This window comes from Anopheles marshallii, chromosome 2 (genome assembly GCF_943734725.1).
Source record: "Anopheles marshallii chromosome 2, idAnoMarsDA_429_01, whole genome shotgun sequence".
Taxonomy (NCBI): domain Eukaryota; kingdom Metazoa; phylum Arthropoda; class Insecta; order Diptera; family Culicidae; genus Anopheles; species Anopheles marshallii.
In genome coordinates, this window is record NC_071326.1 from 48,995,441 (window position 1) to 49,016,189 (window position 20,749).

General features: G+C 42.9%; 1 protein-coding gene across 1 annotated transcript in view; it reads left to right on the forward strand.

Annotated features, from left to right (window-relative positions):
- Positions 1-20,749, forward strand: part of LOC128718077 (uncharacterized) — a 41,891-nt gene that overhangs the window by 11,571 nt on the left and 9,571 nt on the right. The gene's annotated exons all lie outside the window — the stretch shown is intronic.

Below are 20,749 nucleotides of genomic sequence, written 5' to 3' on the forward strand. Positions count from 1 at the left end.
AGAACAAAATTAAAGACCTTTACTGAAGTTTCCCAGGTCGCGTTAAACTACTGCCCTTTTGATAGTGGACGGCTTTACCGATATGACCGGTAGGTTGTCGTAGCCGGTGCTAGATATAGAAACAACGACAATCCCTTTGGTGGACTGATCCGTCTCTTGGCGACACTGTGTGCGTCGTCTCCGTATCTTTCAGTGACCCACCCGTAAGCCACCGTGTGCGGCAGTCAACTGAAAGTTAGTGGTACACCTTGAACGTGGTCGCGGGCTCACGTCCTATGCTCAGCCCTGCTCAGACCAGTATGAGCCAATGCGGTTTACTGTTGACCGCGTGTGTAGCAAACCCCGCGCGCCACGATTGTAATCGCGAGGTGGAAAAAGGAAGCTTATAGGTGGTAAACAGTCTGCACCGGCTTGGTCGTGGCTTTGGCGATGGAAGGCTATTTTCGTGTGTCTATATATTCGCGGGTCGTGGTGACCATCGTTGCCCCGGTGGTAATAATATGTTTTTGTAGTCTCCACACACTTAACCGGTAGCTTTGTGTTAGGGCAATGTTCAAAGTTCCCACCTCACACCCTCGATCGTAATATCGACCGGTTTCTGATTGAACAAAAATAGGATGATAATTTATCAACCACGAGCTTGCAGCCAGCCAGCGACGATGTTTTGATCGAGATATAATGAGAAAGAAACGCTAATATATACCATGGATACAGCCCATACTTCGTAAATCAATATCCTTAAAAATGATGGATAGTTTCGTTATGTGGAATTTTGATATCTTATATTTATGTGGTACACATTTACGTAAAACTATATTTTTATCGTTTGAAATAATTATTTTGTGAACGCTAGAAACAATGTTGGGAGAAATTGGGTCTCTATAACCGCTTCTTCTTGAACAATTTAAAATCGAACCAACTTCTTCCACCTGCTTCTATTCTATTGCGTAATATGAGATCTTTTTGGACGACGTATCTGCGTGTGTTTCTGTATCGAAATGGGCTAATGCGATATTTTTTCCCAAACACATTGCCCGGACTTCCTTTAAATAACTGCATCATCAGTGTGTAGAAGGGAGTGCACACTGGCAATATTGAATCGTACGCTCGCTGGGAAAACTTTGTCTGTTGCAACGTGGAAAATCATATGAAACAGAATAAGTGATCATGCGGTTCAGCGGGACTCCATTGCGGAAAAATGAAACATTAGTGCATCAATGCACATAATAAGCAACATAATTTACCCCACAGTGCGCATAGCTCTTTACTTGGTGTTTGTGCACCAAGTGCATCTCACCATCGGCCGTATTGACTTGGATGTTTTGATGAACTGCACAATTTCACTTCCGGGTTGTTTTCCCTCTCTTTCGCGTATCATAGCTTTATAGATCGTTCTTTTGATCGTTGGATTATAATTCATCATATTTACACACCTCTCTCCTCCCCACGCCCAACACCTCTTGCGAGCTCTTGTACACCCATCGTGACTGTTTGCAAACATCAGCTAGCATCGAGGTGTAAGCATGTAGATACTGGGCTCCCACATGTTTTACCACCTCCCATGGAGGTTGGAGGCCTACTTTGCCTAGTGTTCCAACAGTACGATCATTGAGCGTACCGCTCATTCTTCCACACCTGATCAAAGTTGGCGAAACTCTTCGCGAACCATGATGACGAGACCACCCGTGGATCACCCTTAAAAGAAAGGCACGTTGTTAGGCGAGCGGCATTGCAAAAAGGGTTGTGACATTATTATTTTGATTTGTGATGTTATACGATGTTGTTTATCTTGCTAAACATTTGCTCCAAGGTGTGTGCAACTCAAATCCCAGGACCTTACAGAACATGGCCTAGGGATGAAATTGATGGGGTAGAATTTGCGTCCACCTTCTTTATAGGTGACTGTACCGTACGTACAATTTGTTTCGCGATTCATGCACCTTTAAACGTTTCTTTATTATACGCATTTCGTATACACGCTGTTGCGAATGCTCCAATGAGCCACCGAATGGTTGTGCTTGGTCCCCGAGCTAAACGAGGGTAGAATCGGATCTGTAAAATGTGTGTGTTGATTTGTTGGGCTATGAAAATGTGACACCTTTGCAGCTTGGTCCGGGTTCTTGTTTTCCCTCCGTTTCAGGTGCTATTTATTCTCTCACCGTTGTTGTGCAGCGTGAAATATGAAGCACCTACCGGTGTTTTGGCGTGTTTCTTCATTTGCGTTCAAAATTATGCGTTTTTGCTTCGAGCGAGTCAATTGTCCCCTCGCAATTGTCATCGCGGTGTTCTCAATTTAAATAAGCGGGGCGGAAGAATGCTGCATCCTAATGGTGAGACACAGACGGCAAGTCGCTAGGGTTGGCTTTTTAATGTTTGCCATTTTATTATGTATTGTGACTTGTTTGTCTTGTTTTCTTTGAAGGATTGGCGTAAAGGTTTCTATTAGGGGGTGTGTATGTCACTGCACAACAAACCGTACGGGATCGAATAAGACATCCTATAGTAGAGAGCAGGTGTGTTGCAGTGGGGCGTTACTGTTAATGGGGCAGATCATACCACAAGTTAGAAAGCTTAAACTAGCCTTCAGCCTGTTTCTATCAAATAATTCAGGTGCAGGGCTGTATCATTATGTACATATTCGTAAAGGATACAACATTTTAGCATAAAGAATGACACAAGGGATCATTTTTGCGGAATTCCAAAATTTGAGAAACATCGATTAAAGTTTAGCAATTTAACTTTTAATTCAATTCATTTGAAACAATATTTAAGTCTGATTATTGCAATAATTCTGTTTTGTTGTTGTTTTCGTTAAACTTTTTTTTTGCATCTTTCGCACACGAGAAATATGGCCTAACCTGGTTCAAAACAGCTAGCAAAGTTCTTTGTTTTGACATTTGTTGAGCCAGGGTTAGCTGCTTTCATTAGGAAAACAATCTAATATTTCTTTTCTAGGCTTAACTTAGCTTACCATTTGCATGGCGAGCTGTGAGATGATAAGCCTGGAAACGTCTAAACGCATACAAAAAAACTGGCTTACATTATGATGCCGGCCAATAATGCAATGCCCTGCGCAGTCCGTACCGGTGGTTCGGTGACAAGGATGCTGGTGGATTCAAACAATACTACCGGTGCCAAATCCCACCTAAACCGTGTTGTCCTGTACGAATCACTAGTAATCCAACCACAGGTGTATAAAGTCAAAGAAAGCCAAAAATGGGAGAGCAAGAATTCTTATTTCTTCTAATAAAACAATGCAACGAACTTAATGTAATGTCACGATGTATGGATAAAAAAACTGTAATCAAAGCACGAGTGATGTAATGTACCAGTTCGCAATCCTGACGCGTGATCGGGATCGTGCTATCTCGTAACTTTCTTTTTCTCGCCTATTATTCCGCCAGCATCGACGGGGCCCTACTTGAACGACCTATATCCGCTCCCCAATAAGGAGTAAACTTCGCTGAGCAGTGCTGTGAAGCAGAGCTAGCTCAGACTCCTATACAAGATTGTTTGATGACCAGCAGAGCACGCCCAGTGAAAGGCGTCGTGACCTTCACTGGCAACATGATGTGTGGCTTAAGCGTAAGCGGGAAAACGAGGCTGAGGAAAAAAGGTTCAACAGATAAAGCAAGTTTGAGTGTATCTGGGTTAACACGCTGGTGGCGTTACATCGTTGGTATGTATCAACTCCAGTCACCTGATCGGGCGTCAGCTGACAGTGGAATTGAATAATTGAACAAACGGTTCGCTTTCGATCGTACGTTTACAATTGACATCTCGATTCTTGCTCCTTTCACTGTATGGCGACCAGTGTAATTAATTCCTTTGTAGGAAACACACTCCAAAAACGGGATTTCATAGTTTTTAAAGCAAGACAATGACAGGAATGGAAAACTATGTATTGTTGAACAATACAAAAAAAAACATAAATGTGATAATGTAGAGAGATTTATTGCGCAAGTGCTGTAGATTTTTTGCAAAAGATTTTTATAGTCCCTTCCCTAGGTGGTTTTAAACGGTGATTTAAGGTTAGATAGAAGAAAGATAAGATAAAACTTAATAAATGTGTTTTATTTTTAATTAAGTGCCTTACTACTATATTTTACACCCGTGAAACATGAAATTATTATTATAATTTATTTAAACACGCATTAATCATTTATACAAGGGAATATTCATAATAAATTTGGCAAAGATTAATACAAATTTGATATAACAATGTTTTTTTTTTCATTTAGTATAATTATTAAAATATGTAAAACATTTTTATGTTGTTAATTATACGATCAAATCCTCAATTATTATTTATAATGTAAAAGTGAATCGCTCTAAAATTAATATTTTCCAAATCTGTTTCCTAAATTTATCATAATTTTCTTTAACAGTATTCATTGGGGTGGGACTACAAAAATCTTTTACCCATTTTTTTTTTTAATTAAGGTTATAAAGCTGCAGATTTATAATAATTTCTATGTATTTACCCAAGCATGTAAATCAGTTCGTATTATGTTTGAATGTGATCGGATCGTTTCCATTATTAATATATTTATAGAAGCTTTACTGCAAAAAACTGCCAGCCAAACTGACCAAATCCACGCTGTTTTATCGTCACTTTGTAGTCGTCACAGCGCAAGCAAGAGAAAAACAGCGAACCGCACCTTACCCGAACCCATATAACCACGGATTGTAGAATTACCCTTGTGGTTGTCACATTATTTCTTGGTGAACGATGGATGGCCACCAGCCGTAACCAACGTTTCAATGGTTTGAGTAAACCGTCCGGTTACACTAAATTCTTCCGCTAACGTTTGGCGGCGTGTTTCTGCGACGCCTAGTTTGCACAGCAGCACTAGGAATAACGCAGGGGCACGGCATTGCAAATGAAGTTGCTTTTATGCATGTCGTATATTGTCACATTTTTGCTAGTTGGATCGCTTGTCCTGTGGCGGGTCCGGGTGGTTTCGTTTACGTGCCATACCGCGGTGACCTGATGCTTGATGGTGGAGAAGATGCTCCGGTAGGCCGCGAAACACTGACCAACGCAATGTGGGAGGGGTTTTTTGTTTTACAGGGTTTACCTTCGGTGTGACTATTAAACTCGTTTCAGGAACACACTGTAGTAGATTTGTGGAACGAAAAAACGACCACAAACTCTCACAAATTCATACTCACAGTGACACTTGTGGTATCATGTGGCCCCGAAAGCAAGGTTTCGCCGTGGTAAATAAAGTGAGCAGCGGAGTCCATTACAACGGAAGAAGGCCGGTGTGATATAACTCACGTTTCTTTGGTCACCTTTCGTCGGGTGCAGTCCATCCGGCGATGGTTAGCCATTCATTGTACGTGTAGCGTACAAGTGTGTTTGTGTGTGTCCGCCATGGGTGGCATTTCGCAAGACATTAAATTTGAATATAGACTATGCTTTAAACAAAATAAACAGCACATAGAACTTGGTGTTCTATCGTTTCAAAGCTCGGTAAATAGGCCATATTTACGGCAGTACGGGTTTTTTTGTGGGATTTTCTGTTCAGTATTGTTGTACTAGTGCCCGGCAAGATATGGTGTCATGATGTATAACCGAGAAGACCAGAATCGAACTAGCAGCACAAACTTCCAGCGTTAGTCTTAGGCACCTGCTGCTGCCGCTGCTTAGTTATTGGTGTTGTGACCGGGTGGCTTATCCCCGTAGTACAGGGTGTAACCAGTGCTAGCGTGCTGACTTTTTAGTGGAAACAAGTTTTCGCTTCACTCTCGCCACATCGACCGCACCGGACGGAATGACGAATGTTGCACCTGAAACACTGTCGCGCGAATGTGTGACCCGGTGGAACCGGTGCGCGGTGGTGGACAACACAACAAGTCTTGAACAATAATGATACGAAAAAGTCCCCCCGAAAAACCGGTCTCCAATCCAATAGGGGAAGGGCTGTCGGCAATCGAAGGCAGACGCGCGGCAGAGAAGGGACTGTTGTGATGGTTGCGTTGAGGATTATGGAGTGGCGGCCATAGGGAATCTGGGGAGAAGATCGAATTGGCATTCGGCTCACGGTAGGAGAAGATCACGCCTTGCCACGGATAAATTCTAACGCAGATCGATTTTTTAGGCATCAGTTTGGTTTGGAAAGCGAATCTTCTCGAAGCTGGCTTATGCGACATATGTGCGGCTCTTTTCGGGCAAGCTTGAGCTTGGCCATGTTTTGATATTCTTTATATTATACCAATAAAAGAAGCGATTGGCATCCGGACTGGCTTATAACCTTGCAGTTCAGTTTGTTTGGACGAGAGGTATATAAAATGTTTGATCTTATCTTCAGTATCCTCTACGAAAAAAAAGCATGGTCGTTTTAAATAAAAGAAATCATCCACAACCCATGTCCCAAACCTTTTGACCTTTCTTTGGATGATGTCAAACTTTGTTGCAATCATGGTGGTCTTCATATTTATGGTTTTTATGGACACTGTCCAATCTTCAAGAAAAATGCAACAGATCGAAAAAAGGCATATTTGAAAGTGGAAAATATTCTGAAGTAAATTTTACAAACATATATGTAGTAAGATGGTAGATTAAACAGTTTTTGGTTTACTTATGCGGCCTGAGCGGCAAAGAGTGGCTTCGCAGCACTGTGTTTAACTTTCTGTTTCTGTTCAAAACTTACGCTGTTAAAGCTTGTTCTAACAGCCTTTGGTTCTACAGCCTTTTTCGGTCTTGGTTTGCCCTGGCTACTGGCTATCCGTGACTTGAATCACCGATCGTCAAGATTTAAACCCAATCAGGGTGTGTTGTCGAGTTGCGTTTATAATCGCATCGCACTATTTGGCCGGCTCAACCGGTCCCAAAAGTGAACAGTGTAAGCGTATTTCATTGGAGTAGGTCATCAAATCGGTATGCCGCACAGAAAGTAACTCACCGCTAGATGGTCGATGGTGATGGTATTCAAAACCCTTAGAGATTTCGATCCTAATACGATCGTGAATTCGACAGTTCATTCGTTGCCTTGGTGCTCGTTCATCTGATCGTGTTGGGAGCCCCCGACCGAGGAGTTTTCGAAGAGGTCAGTAGGTTGACAGTGTCACGCATCCCACATGTAGGGTGCTTTGAAGGATCTTGTCTTTTGTCGTAATCTTTGTGCTGCTTGTTGAAGACGTAACCGAAATGATATAGATTTGAATAGGTCATCCGAAGTGCGATGACACGAGGCTAATAGTTGATTAAAAAGGTAATCTTACGAGTTATTTGGCACCCAAATGTACCAAGTGATATGCTTAAGTTTAATAATAAAACATAGTAATAAGCATTGAATTACTGGTACTGTAACGTATGTCCATGTGCTATTCGTCTGGAATTCGTTTTCCTGGTTATGTCTAGGCTTGCGTCGAGGTCATGGTTGCTCAATCGTCAATATACAGATAAAACCACGGTTCTTCCAAACGTATGTCCGTTAGGTTGCTCGCGCACGACTTTGGGTGAACATCTTTGCGATAAGTACGGTTTTATGGCCTACACATGAGTATCACCTGACCTGACTGACCTCTTCATTACGCTGAGTTGCTCTTCAACCCTTTGCCCGTTTCATCGGTGATCGACGATAACCTTTGGAATTAACCTACCAGGCCCGCTAATAGCCAACTTTCTTCAAATGGAAGTCCGGCATCTTATATGCCGCACAACAACTTCTTCTCCAAAAATGACTTGTTGGGTAAACTTCGTGGCCCCACTAACAAGGAGAGCTTTTGATGCCTCCAGTACCCACACTGACTTAAGTCGTTTGCCGAACAACATATCCCCCATCTCGGCTGGATGTTGTTCGAGCGGGGTTGTGGAGACATGGTACATTGAGACGTGTGGTAAACAAAATTCCTTCCTTAAAACAAGCGGAGTGAACAAAAAATCTCCCACGAACCACGGTGCAAACGGCGCCTGAATGTGATTGTGAGCGCAAGCGGCGGTTTCGTTGGTATGTTTCAATGTTTATGCGGCTGATCATGATGGTAAATGAACGGTTGGTGGTCGCTGACGGTCAACGCACAAGACCTCTTTCTCTCTGTCTCTCTCTCTATTTTTCTTTCTGTCCTTTTCGCTCTCTCTTTCTGCTAGACTTACGTCTAAGTGAAGAGGCTGCCTAAGCCTCCGATGCGGGTTGGTCTTTTCTCCCACAGATGCTGTTTGAAGGCGGTTCGCATGGAACGCGCACGTATGCGCCGAGAGCATGTAATTGATCTTTTCTTGGTGGATGGGATGCAAACAAAACAGCGGCAGAAAAGTTGAAAAAAAGTGCGATAATAATGATCCGCTAGACGGTTACGTAAGGACAAGTGTGTGTGTGTTTTTCTGTCGGCGGTGTTGTGCTGATCCGTAAACGGTGGCAACCGTACCGATGGGAAATGGGTGAAGAGGTGTTGAAAAGAATGTACACACAAAATATGTATATGCGGCTCGGATACTTCCACCGAGCATGAAAGACGACGGTGGTACCCGGTTGGTGGAACGGTTACGCAGATACGCTCTGGCCCCGTTGGACACAAGCCATGTTAGTGCTGATGTGTCCTTGAGAAAAGAAATATTAATTTCAAATGCATTTCGCATGTTTCTTTTTTTTATGGATGATATTTCTCATCGAGGTACGATGGGCAAGCAGTGAAAATCGAAAAGATTAAAGTAGCTGGTTTATTACCAGGACGCTCAGAAATGTTTTGGACAAATGTTTTTTATGTTAAAGTTACTATCTACGATATGATGTAGTAGAGGAAAACTGATTTCTTTATTTTAATAAAATGTATCTATTGTTTTATACTTTTTAATTCTTTGCTACTGAACAAAGATGCATGAATACATAGAACCATTGTTGGCAAGTTCGTTATGCAAAAGTTGGCACTCACTTTTCATTATGAAACAATTAATCTTCTTCTTCTTTATCGGCACAACAACCTCAAGAGGTCTAGAGGCCTGCCATTTCTGGCTTTCTGTGACTTTATTTACCCGTAGCTGGATAGTCAGGCCTGTGTACGGGAAATTGGTCCGGATGGGATTTTGGTACGGGCCGTCCCAAATGGAACAATCAATAGTTAGACATAGTTGACAATAGTTGATTGGGTTTAAATTATTATGCAAGAATCATAATGAACTTTACAATTTTTTTGATTATCTGCAGTTAAACTGGTTGATCAGCCAACTGTTAATAAGCCATAGCTGTTAAATGATATTTCAGGTGGTTTCGACGATCAAAATGCATCGCAGACATGGTTGATAGATCACAGATTTTGTGCCGGTTTGAAACGTTTACAGTCACCTGCACACATGTGATAGATGAGGATCATCTCGTTTCGTCAAAAACCGGTCCGCTTTGCTAGCAAAATTCCAGATCAGATGGGAGTTTGTATGGACAAAATCTCTCTCATGCATTCAGCAGCCGCATGTATTTTTTTTATCTCGTCTGGTTCCGGTATATCGGGGCACATTGTAGTCGAACTGTTCGGGTTTTCGGGAGTTTCCGGCTCTATAATCAACGATGACCTTAATTAGGAAAACAATTCACACGCCCAGCAAAACCAATTCGAAACTTGCAGTGGAACAGTACGGTGGAGGTAAAGTCGACTGATCGAACTGCTTCTCGCCGTTAGGGTGGAGGACATTTGGTGATGTGATGTTAGCATGCACTGTAGTGCATTGTAAATGGGTACCCTAAACCTTAAATGGCTCGAATGTTTGACTGGGATGCATGTATGTAAAGCATTTTTGGAGTAAGGACGATGAACCGGTCAAGAAGATATAATTGGCCATGGCGTTCGTCCACACGCATACCTGATGCGTCATCATCTGATGTGTGGTTTTGTTTTTTTTTTCTCTCTTGGTACCAAAAATAACCATTCACCAGTGAACCGGTTGCTGATCACGATTCGATCTCTCTTCCGTTTTCATAAAAATAAAAAAAAATAACCATCAACGCAGTAAAAGTGTGCTGAGATAATATCCACCAACGGAAAGGACTCCCTCCGTGAGCGCGCTGATAAGGAAGAAAGTCTCCCAAACGATTACCGCCCGGTTTTCGTGTGGGACGAGGGCGCACGTTAATTGAGCCACCGCTACCATACGTGGTTCGGTGTCCTGCTCATCATCGCACCCTTCCTCCGCCAAGGGTACTTGTTTCGGGCACTCATTGTCCCAAAATTGGCCCACCCGAGGGTTTATATGCTCGCCAAGTCCCAGCCATTAAGGATGGTTCCCCACTGGCATAGCCAATGTGTAGTTTTGTTTATGTTCGTACCAGAAGGAGCTGTTAAAAGCAGTGGAATGTACCGTAACGTGCAACCGCATGGTCATTCCCGTTGTGGTCGGACAAGCTTGTTGTCCAAAAACGGTTATTTCTTTTGTACTGTGTGCTGTCATACAGTACAGTGTGGCTCGGGTGTGTGGGGCTTTTGTTTTGGAAATGGTTCCGGAACATACGGGTGCGCAACTTTTCGTGGGCTTTCATTTATGGCACAAGCGTTGCACGCTCATCCTTTCCCGCACGGGAATGCTGAGGAGCTGCTTTTGGGCTGTTGAAATGATGCTGTGGAATTCTCGGTGTGTTTTGGTAGCAAACACAGAAGAAGTTCTCCGGTGCCATGGAAATGGGGATGGATATTTTATGAACAGTTGGTGGTTTTTTTTTATGTTGTTTCTTCGAGATATGTCTTTGTGGGACTACTTTTGCTACAGTCGCTTCCTGCCGGGAATGAAGCGAACGAATATCGGCGGGAACGAATATCTGTTCAGAGCAGCAGAGATGGCAATGACAGTCGCGTTAATTTTGCAACCAATCTCTCTCCCTCCCGAAAGGTGAAAAACAAAATAAAAACCGGTCGCACCTCCGGCCTGATGATCAACCGGCAGCGGTACTGGTTTTTGGAAGCTGCAGCAGAAGGATTTTTGCCCGCCGTGTTTCACTTCCTTTGATTCGAGCTGCTCGAATGTGTGTATGGCACTGTGTGTGTTTTGTAGGTATGCGTGTTTGGCGAAAGCAAACCCCCCTCCGGGTGATCAAAGCCGCGCGATTAAACGACGTCAAGCGCTGGAAGTGCCGAAATTCGGGGTAGATTTTGGGCTACGGGAGCAGCACGTTGCCCAGCCGGATGGACAACTTTACGACTTCCATTCGGGAGAAAAAAGGAATATAAAAATCGCTAACGTAACTTGAAGGCAAAAGGGAATAAAAAAGGGGAACACAAATCAATCGCTAAAACGAAGCCTCATGTTGTTGGCGAAATCGACCGATGAGACGCACTAATGATAACGCAAGCCACCAATGAGTGAGACTAATACCTTCTGACGTTATGTAGCGATGCAATTTCGTCGTCTAAATGCAACATACAACAGCGACACCATCAGCAGAAGGTAGCGCGTATTTAGGCGCGTGTGCACTATTGTATCGGATCAGATCCGTATCGCTGGTTGCGCGCGTACATGTCAAGCGAATGGAACCCGGCAGCGGCTATCGTGCTCCTGCAATTGCAACTGGCTTGCTTTCGTCAGCCTCAACGCACCCACGCGCCAAGATACCAGGCCGGGGGCATATCAAGTGTACACCCGGGCTCCACTACGAGACCGCTCTGATCGGTCGGTCGAACCAATCGCGCGGTGTGTCCTAGGCTAGAGCTCTCGATCATACTTGCATGTGGAGAAAACAGACAAAGTCGCTGCCGTTACCACGCATCGCAGATCGATTGCATTCCGCGGTTGTCGTGGTGGTGAATCGAATACGCCCGAACGTGTGCAATGTGTTTTTGCGCTCTCGCGGTAGCGTGCAAAGTAATGCGATGGAGCAGGCAGTGAGAAACGTTGATCAAAACGCACCTCACCTTTCGGATCGGTGATCGGTGGTGATCAAGGTTCGGCGTTGCTTCGCTTATCTACGGGTTACACACAACTCCGGCACTCACAAACGATACGCGTACTGCCTGCAGGGAAACATCTTGCGGATAAAACGTGGAACTCACTCGATATTATGCACCGACCGTACTTTTTGGCTACGCAAATATAATAAAACGGATAGATTACTTCCCAACGAAGAAATGCTGCTTGTCGAAGCGCGGAGGAGGTGAGTTGAAAGATGCAACTCCAATTCGACTTGTGACGCTTATTTGCAAGCTACTACAATCGATCACTTTAAGCACCAACAACCAGATTTCGAATATATCGCTTCAAACACTTCACTAGCACGCCAGAACGGTTGTGGTTCCGAACTCTCTCAATATTCTTGTTTATTGTTGCCTCGTTAGCACTGTTTTCCTTATTTCGCAAAAGCGTACCAGGTCAACAAAAAATAGATTAACATTTGCCTGAAGCGTGGCATGGGGTTTTGGCATTTCTTTTTTTTTTTCGCTGTAGACACAAACATGACCCAGCTTCACAAAAAGCTGCTGTATTTTTTGGAGCGTGAAACACACACACACATACACACACACACAGATATCGGCGAGAAGAAAAATAAAGCAACTTGAGTACACAGTACATCTGTCACAGACTATCATGAGCTTTCGAGTTGCACATTTAAGTAAAGACGAATCCTGGCAGCTTACTGGTGGCAGATAGTGGCAGGCGCAAAATTATGATCACAAGCTAAAATTTTACACGTGTTGTATATTGGTGCACTAACGAATGGCGATTGTGACGCTGCACTGACTTAGACACGAGCAGATCAACTACTACACATTGCAGTTGCGAACGTGCTGCGGAACACCTCCAATCCGGCCGGGTGCTAAAATGAAACTGAAAGCGAACGATATTAAGCAGGAATTTTGTTCTGCTGTTTGTTCGCGTTCCGTTTCGCCCCATCCCGTACAGCACAACATTCCGTCCGCAAGCACGAGCTTGTCTCGTTCGCTCGCATGCTCAATCTGATGCCATTCCCACACCACACCTGCGCGCGGGGTTGTCGTACAATGGTGTGCGGAGCCTTCGGGGGCTGCTGTTTGGCTTCGGCTGCGTTCGAACCGTACGCAGCCTCGTTCGTTTCGGGGCGACGTTCATCCATTCGTCTCGATTCATTCGTACAAGTGTTCATTTGTGGAGCGAAAAAAAAAGAAAGCCTTTTTGTCCTGGTCGTGTAAAATCGTTTATTTGAAAGAAACTTGAATTCTGATGATGTTATTAATCGATTTACATACTGACTGAATGTTATGACATGAATGTTATGTTTTTTTTAAACATACAATAATGATCTGTTTGCTGACACTTACTTTAAATTCTGCAATATTTTAGATCGAATTATGTGCTAATTGTTACGATCTGTGTGTTAAATACACTAACATAAGTTCAAAAACAAATTAGCTAACGTTGAAATACTACTTGTGAAGCTCTTTCAATGGTCTTGATGGGAGGAAACTGCGAAGGTGTTCCCAAAAAAGGTGCGCACAATAATTAACGTTGTTTGTCGTTACACTTAGATAGTGCCTTACATAATTCCGCTTGCACACTCAGCACTTCCATTACAGGCGGCAAAGTTGCCATTTAAAGGCCAGTAAAGTATGGAAGTTTGAAGGTGCAGCCTTCCACACGAAAAAAAAACAAGCTACCAATATTCCAAAAACTCATTCGTGTTACCTGATGAACATAGTCATTTCAGGACCGGGCGTTTTAGTTAAATTATGTTTTGCAGTTTCGCGCGCTGTCTCAACCAATCTTACATTCAACGAACATTAGCTTTCCGCCGACAAATTAAGCGAATTTGCCCTGCAGAACGGGTGCCACCATAAGTTCTATACTATCCTCGTTAGTGTCCCTCGTCAGGCCACATTCGGAGAGCGCTCTACATTTCCTTTCGTCGTAATGAGCAGGGCTGTGAGAGAACCGGTTCAGTTTGCACAGCTTGTCTCGCATAAGATTGATTCGCATTTTCGGGGACTCAAGCTCATCGTACCAGTTTTCCGAATTATGGTAATGAGGTTCGGTGTAAATAGCTGTAGGGTGGAGACCGATCATGTTGATGTTCGAGGTGCCTGCATCAAGATCAAGTCGTCTGACGTTTTCTATCCGGCTGCGTTTAAAATCGTTTTGCGTGTGGTTTGGAATGGCGCTAGGTGGAAAGATTTAATTACCAATTCCTCGCGAGCACGCATCCCCACGCACCCGTTGGTGTACCGGTGCAAACCAGCTTCAAAAGCTGTGCGTTCTATTATTTGTTGCTTCGTTTCACACCTGAGAATCAGTAACTTAAAATGTATTCTAGACATGATGTGTTGTTGTGGTTGCTGATGTTGTCTATGTTACTATAGATCACCCTTGATCGGAGGTTACTCGGTCGGCAGTGACTTTGAAAGCTCTTCGTTTCACGTGATGTCTCTCCGTTAAGGAAGGGGCAACCTTCCATCCATAAACGGTAGATGATACCGTATCGTTAATTGGTTTGAATAGCACGTGTAATTAACCAGTTGAATGGGGAAAATCATAATGATTGATTGGCATATGAGTTAAGCCGAGCGAAACATTTGCATTTGGGTTTAACGAGAATATATACAGTTTTATTGAATAGTTAGCACTTAGTGTACAAAGTGATTGAATGCTCAGAATTAGTGATACAACACTATTTACTATTTTGCAATTTGTGCAGTTGAAAAAGCATTATATGGGTTTTGATTGTTGTGTTAGATAAGATTCAATAATATTTTTTTCTACAATGAATTATATTAACAAACAGTCACTATTTAAACTAGTCGTACAGTGGAAGATTCATAATAATAATATTTTTGATTTATAAATATAATAAAATATTCAATTTATGGCCTTTTTTGGAATGTCGAATGCTTATCAGCTCAATTTAAAAAAATAACTAGTATGGTAATATTTCATCTGGGTGGTAAATATGAAGCCACATTTGAAACACGTCAAAAATAATCGTTGTGTATAAAATGGGAGACTAAGGTAGGCAGTAAGCACTATATGGTGCATCACAACACAATGGTGCACTGATGATAGTGCGATTACTTTGACCGCTTATGATTGGTTAATCAGGGCCAGATCATCAACAGGTAGCCGATAGGATTGAATTCTGTACGGATTGTGCGGAAAACGCTGTCATTCCGGGATGACGATAGCGCGAACGCGAATATGCAGTGCCAAATGGCGAAATAAACGTCATCGAGTGTATCACAATTCAAAAACAAAATGAAATTAGAAGCGGTATGCTATACTAACAGTTTGGATGAAATGCAAATTATGACAAATTTTTGCGATATTGCATGTATTGAAGTTAGAGATTAAACGGTTAGTTCTATTACTAAGCTGTTTTGGAGCTCGTAAAGTTTAACTGCCAGCAATTTTATGCAGCTCTTGAAAGAATCGCATTGCTATTCAACAGTATCAACTGAATGTTCGCCCTACAAACTAGTCGCACTTGTATGTAAATTTAAAGCCAACTTCCCTCTCAATGGTAGCACCAGCGACTAATTGCTTTGCGGTAGTGCATCCGTACCAGTGCCGCATGCTGGTGGCAGCCTGTTTGCTGTCGTGTTTACCTGTGAGTGGGCATTGTTTAAGTTAAAACGTGCATCATCAAGTAACTTCACTGCCTTTTAATAAATGATCGGCTGTCTGAGCTTGACGGACCGAGAGTGACGATTGGGGGGTAGTGTTTGCTGTGTTTAATCGAACGTTTCAAAAAAGATGAGTGAATCTTTTCCTTTTTTTTTAGCAAGTGTAAGACTGTGTATGGTGCAACAAGAAGCGTACAGTGTTGCATCCACAGCTATCGCTTTCGGTTTTTATGCACTCGATGGAGGCGCACGGTGGTAGTGCTACCAGCAGGTTTCATGCTGTTAACTACATTTCCGAGGCTGTTCCGTCTACGCCCGTTACGTAAGACGACTTGTGAAAGGTTCTACAATTCTCATGAACCATGAAAACCACCCGAAGGAAACACAACTGAATAAAAAAAACAACGTCGTCAAACGACGCTACTCCGGCGTTAAATCCAACAAACGCAATGAAGCGAGGTTCGTCGCTTGTTTGTGAACTGAGTTTTTCGTTTCGTGCAGCTGGCAAGCCCGAGTGTGTAAAAGTCAAATGAGACTTATTTAAGACTTTAAATGTTAGCGAAAACGCTCACTTCACTGGTCTTTTAAAACGGATTGCTAATACACATACGTTTGCACTCATCATTGTTAATAAACAAAATATGCACAAACTTCACTGCACTTTTGAACCGCGGTGGATGTGATGCTCTTTTTTTTAACTTAGTTTTGTACACTCGAATTCACACGCGTGTACTCCTGTGCTGTGTCCGGTCGAAGTGACGATCGATCATAAACTGGCGTGAACAATTCGGTAATCCGTACCGAGTTCTGTCGCCATTCCATATTGTATAACCTATCCACGGGTGGATCAGGGTGGATTTCGAAGGAAGGAGAGAACTCACCTGAAAGATGAAAGAGTAGGCGAGAATAACCCTTTTTTTTTTTGCCTTTCGCCGAACGGACCTGGGGGTTCGGTCCTGCTCGGAGCGGTTTGACGTGTTGTGCATCCAACCCTAGAAACATACTAAACCCACAGCGATATATAACGTGCGGTCACACTGTATAACCAAATCATCGCAATGTACAATAGTACGGTAAGTGTTTCCGTTCACGCTGTAGCAAGAAGCAGTTTGGTTTTTGGGGTGTGTACTGAACTGATTCCTTTGCTCATTGACGCACTTGAGAACGCGGGGGAAGGGGGGGGGGGGGGGGCAACTGTGCCATTGCACGAACCAACAACCTTTTCGGCACTGACATTACGCCCTACTGTTCCACGGAACGGCCATGACAACACCTAGATGAGTCAAAAAGCACTTCCGAACGAGTTGATAACAAATTTAACATTGAAAAACAATCAACTCATTATTGCACGCGCAGGAGCGAGACAGAGAGCGAAAATGAAAGTACAACGTGTTGCGCAACTTTCGACACATAGGGTGTGGAAAACTATTTTTAATGGTATGCCCTGTCGAAGGGCAAATGGAATGGGGCGGACTTGGGAAATGACGGAAATGCTCTGATAAGATTGTGATGTTTGCTTGTGTGCTTACAGGTGGGTGTGTGTGTGTGGGCGAGAGATTAACGTACGTTAAGGAGAAGATAATTTGAAGGAAAATCAGTCAAAGGGTGCTCGAAAACTGCTTCATATTTGTGTGCCGCTATGAATTCCTTGCACACGGTTTTTTATCTCCTGTGCATAGTGTAACACGTTGGTAACGATACATTTAAGCGATGGATAGCTCAGTTTTCAAGGTAAGCGTACTAGGCTGAGCCCTGGAATGGCAAATAAAGTCATAACCTATTGTTGATTTTATTAGTCATGCAAAAATTAGTCTATGGAATGTCAGTAGCCTATTTTAAGTATTGTTATAAACTTCACCGCGTAAGAATTGATTTCGCTGGATATTGGTGATATCAGTGAAATTGGAAAAAAATATTTTTATACACTAGCTGATGTTTCCTTTCGTGCTTTGTTTTTTTTTTAACAAGATGGATAATTACAGGGTTGAATCGACCAATGTGATGAAGCTTGATTGACTGTTATCGAAGGCGTTCCAAGTCTGAAGTGTCCTTAAACATCAATTTCTCCGCCTGTCAAATCTGTGTCCATCTGTCCGCGACTCTATAGGTACTCCTTCTTCGCCAGATCAATGATCAAACTTTCAACAACACCGCTGGTCATTCATTCGTCCCTTTATACAGGGGTAGAGCGAATAACGAAGTTGTCGATCGGTTTGGAACATTTGTTGTTCACGGTCGGCCACGGTCAACTGGAATGGGTTTTGTAAAAGCAACGAGAACCACCGACAAAACGAAGCATGAATGAGGCTAAATGGGTGCCCAAGGGTCACAAACAGCGACTCTGGCCCGTATGTGTGTACGTGCGTATCCGTTTGTTTCTCTTCCTATCCCCATGCATGATTGATGGAGATTCGATGCGATGGTGAATAATTCGAGTCAAGTGCCTTTGGTGAAGATCGGATCGTCGATGTTACACCGCTGCCGTAGCTGACGTCACCGCAGATGTTTGGTGGGCAACCAGATAAGTGGAGGCGATTCAGCCACAAAACCCCGTGGTGGCACAGTTGAAGCAATTAAGCAGGTTTTGTGAAAAGAAGAACAAAACTGCCGTAAAGGTGGCCATATTCATATATTTTGGGACAAAATTAGTGATTCCCCGTTTGCAAATGATTTTAACGATCTTCCCCGCGTCTAGTTGGCAGTAGCAGCACGGTAACAGCCGGTGCAATAGCCATCCACACCTTCACGAGCCGCGGTGTCCTTGAGACCAACCTAATGGGGCCAACTATCTGCATGTGTGCCTTTAGCGTTCGATCTCTGTATGCTGAAGGGGAAAAAATAAAGTAAAACGTGCCACGATATACAGTTTAAGTTTTTCCCCGAAAGTACACATTAGCTTCCTTTCGATTCTTAACATTCAGATTTACCTCGATTCGTTTCACAGAACATAAGAACAGGAGCATAAGTAAGGGGACCTTAAATTTGAATAAAAACTACAATAGGAGCAGACAGTTTCTATACAAAAAGAAGAAATATCTAATGATCTTGGGGCTATCCCTTCGGGGCATGGTATCGAAATGATCGCCCGTTGTTTTTTAAAGGTTTTGGGGCTTTAAATCATACATGCGTTCATACATTAGTGGAGCGAAGCAAAATTCGGAGGAAGAGAAACAAAAATAAAAAATTATACAGTGTTAGAATATGGGGAACCGTGTACTTCCATCAAATGGTAATCAAAGCCACACCAAGGATCTGGAATTGCAGAAATGTGCCAACGTTACGTTGTACGCACCAAGCGTACATGATAACCATCTCGGAAGTTTTCTCTGCCGTTGTTGTGAAAACACATTTCATTCTTGTTTGGCAGTACAGATGCTGCTCAATTCGGGCTGTGCCGAAATGAAAACCGGGAGCCAAATGAAAATTAATCTTTTTATCGAGGGTACTGTGTATGCGTGTAGAGGTGGCGATTGTGGAATGAAACAGTAGGCACCTACGGGCATATTTTTGCTCCCGAATTGAGGCTTCCTGGTGTGCTGGCGCAAATTACATTTTTTAAAGTTTGTTCTGTTTTTATTCCTTTCTTCTATTTTTCCTTTTCCATGTAACCGATCGTTCTTGAATGATTTACGGATCACGGATTGTATGATTTCGAAGGGAAAAGAACATTTTTTAAATGAAATTTCAATGCTTGATTTCGTGTTTCATCGCAACCTTAGAGCAAACGTATTTCACCTGGAAAAAGGGAATTTGGACAAAAATAATGAAAATTATTTAGATACCAACCGTTGATAGTGATGGTTGTTGTTGTTGTATCCAGAAAAAAAACATATTTATAGCTATTTTCACCAAATTCCATCCTCAAATTTCAAATATACATCGTGTCAAAAACATTTTATGCAACATATAAGATATGTATTTTGCTATTCGCTTATCTCCGATTTTGTCAATCATTATTATTTTTTATCTTTAATTTTTACTACCCAAGAAAAAAATACGCTATAGTTAGAACATATTTAAAAAAACGGGTTGAGCGCGATAGCCAAACGACGGAATAAGACAAAACTTCCAAAAAACCAACGCCAAACCGGTGATTGTGGTGGCCAGAAAAGTGGTCTCGAGGACGAGGTGTTTGCTGTATGTGTCGTGGCATTGGTTTTACTCTTATTTTATCGCGTGCCATGCCTGAGGGGCAGCAGCGTGCTGTTTCGGTTGCTACCTGCTCCTGAGTTTTTATTAGCCTTTCCCTTCGGGGGAGGAAGGCGATGGGGGGTAGTTAAGGAACATTTACGAGAGACCTGAACATTCGGTCCCGGATAGGTTGGACGAATGCTTCAAGTGGACAAAAACGATTCAATAAAAGCACGAGATAAAAAAAAAGCGAACCTCCACATATAGAACGGAAAATAATGAGCACGCAAAGAATTTGGAGCGAAATCAGGAAATGAAATAAAGAAAGCAAAAAATATATCATACACACACACACAAACACACATTTATGCAATGAAAAAAAAAACAAATATTTCATCCATTCCCGATTTCTTTTGGTACTTCTGGCGTTATTCGGTTGGTACGTTTTTCTTCTGTTTTGGCTTCACAATCGTTGTCCATTCGTTCCCGTTCCTGTTTTGCTCATGCTGTTGTACCAATAAATTCCTTACGCGCTCGCAATATCGCATATGCTAGCTGTATCCGTTTCCAGGCTTTTGTCGTCTTCATCTCGGTCTCGGTCCCAGCTCCCTGGGTAGAGTATAAACCGGTGCCCGCAACATTCTTTCCCCATGTTCTCCGGAGCGCTGCGAACGCATAACGAACGTACGGTGGACGTTCGATGCTGTCCAGCTGTGGTCACCGTTTGGAACCGTCCTGCGGGAGCTGGAGATTTACAGTGCCCAAAAAGCGTTCCATCTCGCATTCCTTGAACCGGGTCCGATGTGTTGCGAATATGAGAAAAGAATGCAAAGCAGCAGCAGCAACAAACAAAACAAGGGGTAAGGAAAAAAGGTGGTTCTGTTTATTATTTGGCCACGAACGATTTGGAGCGAACGATAGGATTGTGCCTTTTTTGTGTGATGGTGCGAAGGCATAAAGAAATGGCGAAATGAATACGTTGGCCATCACCGACTTCCAAAAGACGATTAACAACTGATGTCGACGTTGGGGCGATCGTTTCTTGTTTGCTGTGAATGTTTGAAACATGGTAAAGAGAGTGAACTCATGATCAATGTCGCGTGTG